We start from the raw sequence: 11,769 nt of genomic DNA on the forward strand, positions 1-11,769 counted from the left end.
ATGTGGACGCCTCCTCAGTCGGAGCTGGAGCCATACTCCTTCAAAAAAAACTCTGCCGCGTAGCAGGATGCGCCCGCTCGCGGCTCGCATCCCAGTCTCCTTACCCGTCCGGTTCCCCGATGGCTCAGTCCTGGCGCGCGCGCGGCCCCGCTTCCTAGAACGCGCTGGCTCTCTGCAATTTAAAGGGCCAGTGTGCCACTGATTGGCGCCTGGCCCAATTAGTGCTCACACCTGTGTCCATGCCTATATTACCTCACTTCCCCTTCCCAGCATTGTTGCCCTTGTGCCAGTGAAAGCGTTTCTTGTATGTCCCAATCCATTGTTCCAGACCCTCTGCCGTTGCCCCTGACTACGATCCTTGCTGCCTGCCCTGACCTTCTGCTACGTCCGACCTTGCTCTTGCCTAATCCCTTGTACCGCGCCTATCTCAGCAGTCAGTCGGGGTTGAGTCGCTATCGTGTGGAACGACCTGGGGGTTACCTGCCGCTGCAAGTCCATCCCGCTTTGCGGCGGGCTCTGGTGAAAACCAGTAACCCCTTAGACTCCGTTCCCCTGGTACGGCCCACGTCATCACCCCACTGACACAGAGGATCCACCACCAGTATCCTAACAGTATCCGGATCCTGACAAATATCAAGGTAGAAAACTAAAAAATAATAAAAATTAATGCAGGGGGTGGTTTATCATGATGGGGCAGTGAACTGGGAAGGATTATAACATTTAACAAGATCATGAGAGGTACTCTTTAAGTGGTGTCCCTTTAAGTGACACCACATTTGCCCTGCCACTTCCTAAAACACATAGGGGGAGATTTATCAAAGCCTGTGTAGAGGAAGAGTGGTGCAGTTACCCATAGCAACCAATCAGATTGCTTCTGCACTGCACCGCTCTTCCTCTACACAGGTTTTGATAAATCTCCCCCTATATAGTGATATATTAAAATGTAAATGCACTAAAAGATCTATCATTGTGGTGTCCCGGTACCGTATTGCATACCGTACCTTGTATGGTGGTCCCCAAAGTCAGAGTTACTACGTTCAGGTAGGGTCCCCCAGGTGGACCCTATTCCAGTGGCGGATCCAGGGGGGAGGCAACGGGGAAATTGCCCCCCCCCCCCCCCGAGATTGCTGTCCCCGCCCCCTAGAATGGTGGAGCCGAAGCTGTAAGCTTCCGCTCCACCATTCACTAACCTTGGCTGGCACACGCTGTGAGTACACAGCGTGTGAGCTGCGGGGACGCGATCCACTGCAGGCCGGCGCGATGACGTCACATCACCGCGCCCGGAAATCCCGTCCCCGCGGCCAGCATACTGTAAGTACTTAGAGTATGCTCAGGGCCCAGGGGATTTCGGGGACAGAATATGTGCCACTGTTAAGGGCACTATATTGTACAGGGGGGGGGGGAGAGAGAGAGAGAAGGGAATTTTTAATGTGAGGGGCTGCAGGGCAAAGCACTGGTGGCACTATATGTGAAGAGCACATGACAGGGGGGCCCCCTGTGCTGTGCCCCTCACATATAATGCCCCTGTGCTGTGCCCCTCACATATAATGCCCCCTGTGCTGTGCCCCTCACATATAATGCCCCCTGTGCTGTGCCCCTCAAATATAATGTCCCCTCTGCCCCTCACATATAATGTCCCCCTGTGCTGTGCCCCTCACATATAATGCCCCCTGTGCTGTGCCCCTCACATATAATGCCCCCTGTGCCGTGCACACACATATAAATTATATGTGTGGGGGGCACAGCACAGGGGGCATTATCTCATATAATGCCCCCTGTGCTGTGCCCCACATATATAATACCCCCTGTGCTGTGCCCCACACATATAATACCCCCTGTGCTGTGCCCCCCACACATATAATTTATATGTGTGGGGCACAGCACAGGGGGTATTATATGTGTGGGGCACAGCACAGGGGGTATTGTATATGTGGGGCACAGCACAGGGGGCATTATATGATATAATGCCCCCTGTGCTGTGCCCCACACATATAATACCCCCTGTGCTGTGCCCCCCACACATATAATTTATATGTGTGGGCACGGCGCAGTGGGCATTATATGTGAGGGGCACAGCACAGGGGGCATTATATGTGAGGGGCACAGGGGGCATTATATGTGAGGGGCACCTCACAGGGGGCATTATATGTGAGGGGCACAGCACAGGGGGCATTATATGATATAAGGCCCCCTGTTCTGTGCCCCACACATAATTCCCCCTGTGCTGTGCCCCACACATATAATGCCCCCTGTGCTGTGCCCCACACATAATGTCCCCTGTGCTGTTCCCCTCACATATAATGCCCGTGCTGTGCCTCACACATATAATGCCCCTTGTTCTGTGCCCATCACATATAATGCCCCCTGTGCCCCTCATATATAATGCCCCCTGTGCCCCTCACCTATAATTCCCCCTGTGCTGTGCCCCTCACATATAATGCCCCCTGTGCTGTGCCCACACATATAAATTATATGTGTGGGGGGCACAGCACAGGGGGTATTATATGTGTGGGGTACAGCACAGGGGGTATTATATGTGTGGGGCACAGCACAGGGGGCATTATATGATATAATGCCCCCTGTGCTGTGCCCCACACATAATTCCCCCTGTGCTGTACCCCACACATATAATGCCCCCTGTGCTGTGCCCCACACATAATGTCCCCTGTGCTGTTCCCCTCACATATAATGCCCATGCTGTGCCCCACACATATAATGCCCCTTGTTCTGTGCCCATCACATATAATGCCCCCTGTGCTGTGCCCCACACATATAATGCCCCTTGTTCTGTGCCCATCACATATAATGCCCCCATCATGCGCCCCTCATATATAATGCCCCCATCCTGTGCCCCTCATATAAAATGCGCCATCATGAGCCCCTCACATATAATGCCCCCTGTCCTGTGCCCCTCACATATAATGCTCCTGTTATGTGCCCCAAACATATAATGCCCCCTGTGCTGTGCCCCTCACATATAATGCCCCCTGACTGGACAGGACAGGGGGCATTATATGTGAGGGCGCATGATGGGGCATTATATGTGATGGGCAAAGAACGGGGGCATTATATGTGAAGGGCACAGAACGGGGCATTATATGTGAGGGGCGCATGATGGGGGCATTATATGTGAGGGGCAAAGAACGGGGGCATTATATGTGAGGGGCAAAGAACGGGGGCATTATATGTGAAGGGCACAGCACAGAGGGCATTATATGTGTGGGGCATATGACAGGAGCATTATATGTGAGGGCCACAGCATGGGGGGCATTATATGTGAGAGGCACAGCACAGGGGCATTATATGTGAGGGGAACAGCACAGGGGACATTATATGTGAGGAGAACAGCACGGGGGGCATTATATGTGAGGGGCACAGCACAGGGGGCATTATATGTGAGGGACGCATGATGGGGGCATTATATGTGAGGGGCAAAAAACGGGGAATTATATGTGAAGGGCACAGGGCATTATTATGTGGGGGGAACAGGACGGGTAATAATTATTATATGTAGGGGCACAAGATGGGGCATTATTACTATATGTGAAGGCACAGTGTGTTCTGCATTTCAGAAGTATGTTGTAGATTATGAGGAATTTCTGGGGTGGTACGTTTTTTTATGGGCAACAATACATTTGGGTATTTTATTCAGAGGGTGCACTGCACAGCAAGTTATATTCAGAGAGTGCAGTGTGTGGTAGTATTAAATTTAGAGGGTACAGTGTGTGGTAGTATTATATTCAGAGAGTGCAGTGTGTGGTAGTATTATATTCAGAGAGTGCAGTGTGTGGTAGTATTATATACAGAGGGTACAGTGTGTGGTAGTATTATATTCAGAGAGTGCAGTGTGTGGTAGTATTATATTCAGAGAGTGCAGTGTTTGGTAGTATTAAATTTAGAGGGCACAGTGTGGTAGTATTATATTCAGAGGGCACAGTGTGTGGTAGTATTATATTCAGAGAGTGCAGTGTTTGGTAGTATTAAATTTAGAGGGCACAGTGTGGTAGTATTATATTTAGAGGGCACAGTGTTTGGTAGTACTATATTCAGAGAGTGCAGTGTTTGCTAGTATTAAATTTAGAGGGCACAGTGTGTGGTAGTGTTATATTCAGAGGGAACAGTGTGTGGTAGTATTATATTTAGATGGCGCAGTGTGTGGTAGTATTATATTCAGAGGGTGCAGTGTGTTGTTTATTCAGGGGGTACAGTGTGTCAGAATTATATTCAGAAGGTATGTGCCAGTATTATATTCTAAGAATACAGTGTCTGGCAGTATTATAATAATTATTGTTTTCATATAGAGGATCAGAATCCGCTGACATAGTGAGGAGCCGTCTGGGCATCAAGTTCTGCAGAGAGAACATTTAGCTGGACCCGGTGGTATGTACCATCTGAATTAGATAAAGAAAGACTATAGAGAAGACGTCACCTGTAGTCACTGATATCATTCTGTATCCTCCTGTGTGTGTCCCATCAGAGCTGTAGTCACTTGTAAGTTCTGCAGTAATGATGGCTGAAACAACAACTCCCAGCATCCCCTCACCACTACTTAGGTCATACTGGGAGCTGTAGTTTTAAATGGTAAAAACCTCTTTAGCACTTTCCCATTCTGTGGCAATTGGTATATTTGATAATTATTCTGACATGTGAACATGGCCTAAGAGTCTTAAACAAGGTTAGGACTGTATGATACATTTAATAATATTGTAAGTTCCGTAAGCAACACCTTGTTTTCTGTCCACCAACACAAAATACTCTAATAGTGCCCCCCCCCCCCCCCCCCGAGACTTGACTCTGGATCCGCCCCTGCCCTAGTCGCCTCCTCCTTCTCCAATTTTATAATGTTTATGTGTACATATTTAATAATGTATATTAGTATACTTACCTTTGTAGTGTCGCAGGACCTTCAGTCATGTGACTATGTTAATTCCTCTATGGTATGTTGGCGGACCTTTGGAGGCCCTTGGGTCACATGATTACCCATAACCCTTTGTAAAGATGATTGACAGAAGTAATGGACCAATGAGCTTTAGTCCAGCCCCTGCCCATATAAGGGAGCTGTGGCCAGTGATCGCTCTCTTGGGTTGCTGCTCTCATGGATGCCGGACTAGCAGGACAGATCTGCGCAACTTTCAAAGACAAGCAAGGCCAGAAGCCTGCCGGCCTCAGCCTGAAACTAAACCGTGAGTTCTAAACTAATCCCCGCTAAAGCTAGCGTGACTGCTGGACCTCAACTAAATTCCCTAAATCCAGCGGAACAGCGCATATCAGTCTACGGACTCTAAAATGCTTAAGGTCCCAACCACTGTCAATCTCTAAGAGACTTTGCCTGTATAGAGACTGTTCCAGTTATGAAGCTTGCATAAAATCTTCAGTAAAAGTTCCGACTGTTTTCAGCAAACTCTCCGGTTGTGGACATTCAATTATTCCATACCTCCCTATCGCTCTTGGGAAGGGTGGTGGGTGGACAAGCACTGCAGAGGAGCCCTCACCCTGGCATCACGAATAGAAAGGGTTAATCAGACACCGTTTAATTACCGCACAGCTACACCCCATATACCCTACACCCCAGGCTATCACATTATAATAATATACATTGGGGGAGATGAAGAGGAAAAGTTTACCAGTTGCCCATAGCAACCAATCAGATCGCTCCTTTCACTTTTCAGAGGCTTTTTAAAAATGAAAGAAGCGATCTGATTGGTTGTTATGGGCAACTGGGCAACTTTTCCTCTTCACAGGTTTTCATAAATCTCCCTCAGTGTTTTTGGCAAAAATACCACAAAGATGGCATCTTGGGAGAAAAGAAATGAGGGAGCAGTTTTTTGTGGTGTTTTTTATTTTTTTTTTTGGCCAAAAATAAAAAACCTCAAACAAAAATTGTGTGTATTCCTTGGGCTGGGATTAAACACAACTTATGTGTGGGGGTTTCAAAGACACATTGCTTTATTCTTGGCGTTTTTTCCCCCCCTTCCGACAGACATCCGTCCAGATGTTGTAAAACTACAACTCCCAGCATGCCCTGACAGCCGAAGGCTGGACAACCACAGGCGATCACTGATGTTGTGTGTCAATCTCGGCCCATGCTACATGATCTTTAAAGGGGTATTCCAGGCAAAAGCTTTTATATATATATATATATATATATATATATATATATATATATATATATACATATATATCTCAACTGGCTCTGGAAAGTTAAACAGATTTGTAAATTACTTCTATTAAAAAATCTTAATCCTTCCAATAGTTATTAACTTCTGAAGGTTTCTGTCTAACTGCTCAATGATGATGTCACGTCCCGGGAGCTGTGCATGATGGGAGAATATCCCCATAGGAACTGCACAGCTCCCGGGACGTGAGTCATCAGAAAGCAGTTAGACAGAAAAACAACAACTCAACTTCAGAAGCTAATAACTATTGGAAGGATTACAAATTTTTTATAGAAGTAATTTACAAATCTGTTTAACTTTCTGGAGCCAGATGATATATAAAAAAAAGTTTTGGCCTGGAATACCCCTTTAACTGGCAGCAGGAGCCACAACCACTTTAAATCAATGGGCAGCGCTGGCTTCCGGGACGCAACGTCGGGAACGTCACTTGTCGGACGTCCCGGCAGCCAGCGATGCTCATTGAGCCTCCCGGAGCCGCACTGATCTGTGTAAGAAACCTATGGGCCCAGGCTGTTGGAGCCACCAAATGATATTACAAATACTGAGTGTCTGGTTAGGAGAAGCAAAGATAACGCACCCACGGAGAGTAGCGCCATTTTAATAAAAATTGCCAAAAATCCCTTAGATAACAGTCAGGCAGAATATGTTAAAAAGTTTTTTTTTTTTTTTTTCCAGCCAATCAGAGAGCAGCACTACTCAAATAGAACTCCCAGGAGGTAACAGCGTGTCACACATGTGATGTCATAACCATTGTCCACCAGGGAGCAGCACTGAGCAGAAATAACACGGCTCCTGCTCATTGTTCATCAGTCAGAGGCCGATGCTGGACGCTGTACCCGGGAATGGAGACTCATACACATGACTGTGACTGCCGGTAAGTGTCATATTGTTGTGTCCTAAAGGTCTTTAGTGCAGTTCCATGTGCATTTCTATAATAAACATGTAGATAATCTCTCTTTTCTTTTCCTATCTTAGATGCAGTATTTCCAGCATGTGGAGTCGCATTTCCGGACCTACAGCAAGAAGTTGGATGAAGACATAACCCCTGGAATCACGCACATACACAGACACTTTGCCCAAATTCTAGAGGTAACCTCCTTTAGTATGCCCAGAGGAAGGGCAGTACAGTAGCCATGGATTCCCTACAGGTTTCCTCCCCTCTGGAGGTTTTTCCTGTCCTGAGTATTAGTTACTGTTCGCTCTTAGTGAGTGATGGAGGTTACATAAAATCCCTACACAAACATTGTAAGAAATAAGAAATAAAGTTCCCCCTTTTTTAAAACAGTTCTTTGACTTGTTTGACTCATTTATTTTATTTCTGTGTGTGAAAAATAGTGTTAGCAAAATGGATGACATGAGTTTTTATTTTTTATTTTAAATGTCCAAAGCTGCTCTCCTGCGCGATCTGCAGAATGCGGTGCAGGGAGAGGCAGCTGATGCTGGGTGGGACAGTTGCCGAGGCAACCGTAGGACACCCAGCAGGTTCTGTGCACGAGCCTTTTTCTGAAGAATGGGACTCATGTAGGGAACTTGCTAGGGGTCATACGGTTGAAAAGGATTAACTTTTGGGTATGTGCACTGGCCCTTAACCTCTTAAGGACCCAGCCATTTTACACCTTAGGACCCGGCCATTTTTTGAACATCTGACCACTGTCACTTTAAACATTAATAACTCTGGAATGCTTTTAGTTATCATTCTGATTCCGAGATTGTTTTTTCGTGTCATATTCTACTTTAACATAGTGGTAAAAAAATTTTGTAAAAACTTGCATCCTTTCTTGGTGAAAAATTTGAAAATTTTATGAAAAATTAGAAAATTTTGCATTTTTCTAACTTTGAAGCTCTCTGCTTTTAAGGAAAATGGATATTCAAAATATATATTTTTTTTCACATATACAATATGTCTACTTTATATTTGCATCATAAAATTGACGTGTTTTTACTTTTGGAAGACATCAGAGGGCTTCAAAGTTCAGCAGCAATTTTCCAATTTTTCACAAAATTTCCAAACTCACTATTTTTCAGGGACCAGTTCAGGTTTGAAGTGGATTTGAAGGGTCTTCATCTTAGAAATACCCCACAAATGACCCCATTATAAAAACTGCACCCCCCCAAGTATTCAAAATAATATTCGGTCAGCGTTTTAACCCTTTAGGTGTTTCACAGGAATAGCAGGAAAGTGAAGGAGAAAATTCATAATCTTCATTTTTTACACTCGCATGTTCTTGTAGACCCAATTTTTGAATTGTTACGAGGGGTAAAAGGAGATAATGTATACTTATATTTGTAGCCCAATTTCTCTCGAGTAAGCACATACCTCATATGTCTATGTAAAGTGTTCAGCAGGTGCAGTAGAGGGCTCAGAACCGAAGAAGCGACAAGGGGATTTTGGAGAGTACGTTTTTCTGAAATGGTTTTTAGGGGGCATGTTGCACTTAGGAAGCCCCTGTGGTGCCAGAACAGCAAAAAAAAAAAAACACATGCCATACCATTTTGGAAACAAGACCCCTTGAGGAACGTAACAAGGTATTAAGTGAGCCTTAATACCCCACATGTGTTTCACGACTTTTGCATATGTAAAAAAATAAAATAAAATTTCACTAAAATGTGTGTTTCCCCCCAAATTTCACATTTTTGCAAGGGTTGATAGCAGAAAATACCCCCCAAAATTTGTAACCCCATCTCTTCTGAGTATGAAGGTACCCCATAAGTTGGCCTGTAGTGCACTACGGGCGAGCTACAATGCTCAGAAGAGAAGAAGTCATATTTGGCTTTTTGAGAGCAAATTTTGCTCGGGGGCATGTCGCATTTAGGAAGCCCCTATGGTGCCAGGAGAGCAAAAAAAAAACCCACATGGCATACCATTTTGGAAACTAGACCCCTTGAGGAACGTAACAAGGAATAAAGTGAGCCTTAATACCCCACAGGGGTTTCACGACTTTTGCATACGTAAAAAAAAAAAATTTCACTAAAATTGGTGTTTCCCCCCCAAATTTCGCATTTTTGCAAGGGTTAAAAGCAAAAAATACCCCCCAAAATTTGAAACCCCATCTCTTCTGAGTATGGAGGTACCCCATAAGTTGACCTGAAGTGCACCTTGGGCGAACTACAATGCTCAGAAGAGAAGGAGTCATATTTGGCTTTTTGAGAGCAAATTTTGCTAGGGGGGCATGTCTCATTTAAGAATCCCCTATGGTGCCAGGACAGCAAAATAACCCCCACATGGCATACCATTTTGGAAACTAGACCCCTTGAGGAACGTAACAAGGGGTACAGTGAGCATTTACCCCCACTGGTGTCTGTCAGATCTTTGGAAAAGTGGTCTGTACGAAATTTTTAATTTGCACAGCCCATTGTTCCAAAGATCTGTCAGACACCAGTGGGGTGTAAATTCTCACTGCACCCCTCATTACATTCCGTGAGGGGTGTAGTTTCCGAAATGGGGTCACATGTTGGGTTTTGTTTTTTTTGCGTTTGTCAAAACCGCTGTAACAATCAGCCACCCCTGTGCAAATCACCTCAAATGTACATGGTGCACTCTCCCTTCTGGGCCTTGTTGTGCACCCCCAGAGCACTTTACGCCCACATATGGGGTATCTCCGTAGTCGGGAGAAATTGCATTACAAATTTTGGGGGGCTTTTTTTCCCTTTTACCTCTTGTCAAAATGAAAATTATAGGGCAACACCAGCATGTTAGTGTAAACAATTTATTTTTTTACACTAACATGCTGGTGTAGACCCCCAACTTCACATTTTCATAAGGAGTGAAAGGAGAAAAAGCCCCCCAAAATTTGTTAGGCAATTTCTCCCGAGTACGGCGATACCCCATATGTGACCCTAAACTGTTGCCTTGAAATACGACAGGGCTCCAAAGTGAGAGCGCCATGTTCATTTGAGGCCTGAATTAGGGATTTGCATAGGGGTGAACATAGGGGTATTCTATGCTAGTGATTCCCAAACAGGGTGCCTCCAGCTGTTGCAAAACTCCCAGCATGCTTGGACAGTCAACGGCTGTCCAGCAATACTGGGAGTTGTTGTTTTGCAACAGCTGGAGGCTCCATTTTGGAAACAGTGGCGTACCAGACGTTTTTCATTTTTATTGGGGAGGGAGGGGGGCTGTGTAGGGGTATGTGTATATGTAGTGTTTTTTACTTTTTATTTTATTTTGTGTTAGTGTAGTGTAGTGTTTTTAGGGTACAGTCACATGGGCGGGGGGTTACGGCGAGTTTCCCACTGCGAGTTTGAGCTGCCGCGCAAAATTTGCTGCATCGCAAACTTGCAGCCTGATACTCACTGTAAGCCCCTGCCCATGTGAATGTACCCTGTACATTCACAGGGGGGGGGGGGGGAACCTCCAGCTGTTGCAAAACTACAACTCCCAGCATGCACAGTCTATCAGTGCATGCTGGTAGTTATAGTTTTGCAACAGCTGGAGGCACACGGGTTGGGAAACGCTGAGTTAGGAAACAGACAATGTTTCCCAACCAGTGTGCCTCCTGTTGTTGCAAAACCACAACTCCCAAACATTCTCAGCCATGCTGGAAGTAGTAGTTCGGCAACATCTTTAGAGCCAGATGTTGCCGAACTACAACTCCAAGCATGCTTGGAGTTTTAGTTTTGCAACACCTGGAGGACTACAGTTTGCAGACCACTAATACAGTGGTTCCCAATCTGTGCCCTTCCAGATGTTGCAAAACTACAACTCCCAGTATGCCAAAACTGTCCAGGCATGCTGGGAGTTGTAGTTCTGAAACATCTGAAGGGCCAGATGTTACAGAACTACAACTCTCAGCATGCCTGGACAGTAAGGGCATGCTGAGGATGTGTAGTTTTGCAACATCTGGAAGGGCACAGTGGTCTCCAAACTGTGGACCTCCAGATGTTGCAAAACTGCAACTCCCAGCATGCCCAGACGCCAAGGGCTGTCTGGGCATGCTGGGAGTTGTAGTATACAGGGTCCCATTACAGCAATGCATGTCGCTTTACGGCAATGTGCATTGCTGTAAAGGGCCCGACCACGGCTGAAGATCCACTCACCTGTCGCCGCCGCCGCCGTCTTCATCGCCGGGATCCGGGTCTTCAGGGATGAGGTAAGTATCGGGGCCGGTCCCCAGCACTCCCCCGTCCCCCGCCGCGTCCTCCGGTCTTCCTCCCGTCCTCTCCGGACTTCCAGGGGCCGGGCAGGGCGGGAGGAAGTAACCCCCCCCCCCCCTGCGATTGGTCGGTTAACTAACCGATGTATCGCAGGGGATAGGAGGAGGTGGCCGGCTTGCCACCTCGCTCCTAGGCTCCAGCATGGTCCTGGCTGTCTGTGACAACAGGGATCATGCAAAATTACTGGGCGGTCGGGTCCCAGAGACCCGATCAGCCGGGTATCGCCGCAGATCGCAAGGGCGATTTCCCTTGCGATTTGCGGCTTACATGGCCCCCCTCGGCGTTTGCCCTGGATGCATGCTGAAGCATTTCAGCAGACTGTTGAGACCCAATTAGCTCCTAGCAGGCTATTACTACCCCTCCCCCTTACTACAATAAATAATTAAATAATAACTGACACAACAACAATTTAACTTTTCCGTGGGTGGGGATCGGCCAC

The 11,769-nt window shown here is 46.5% G+C and overlaps 1 long non-coding RNA gene across 1 annotated transcript; it reads left to right on the forward strand.

The window, feature by feature from the left end:
- Window positions 1-6,857: 6,857 nt before the first annotated feature.
- LOC130363094 (uncharacterized) lies at window positions 6,858-7,460 on the forward strand. Its single transcript, XR_008891720.1, has 2 exons — window positions 6,858-7,050; window positions 7,152-7,460. It is a non-coding gene; the product is annotated as an uncharacterized LOC130363094 (long non-coding RNA).
- The last annotated feature ends 4,309 nt before the right edge of the window (window positions 7,461-11,769 follow it).

Source organism: Hyla sarda, chromosome 3 (assembly GCF_029499605.1).
Source record: "Hyla sarda isolate aHylSar1 chromosome 3, aHylSar1.hap1, whole genome shotgun sequence".
NCBI lineage: Eukaryota > Metazoa > Chordata > Amphibia > Anura > Hylidae > Hyla > Hyla sarda.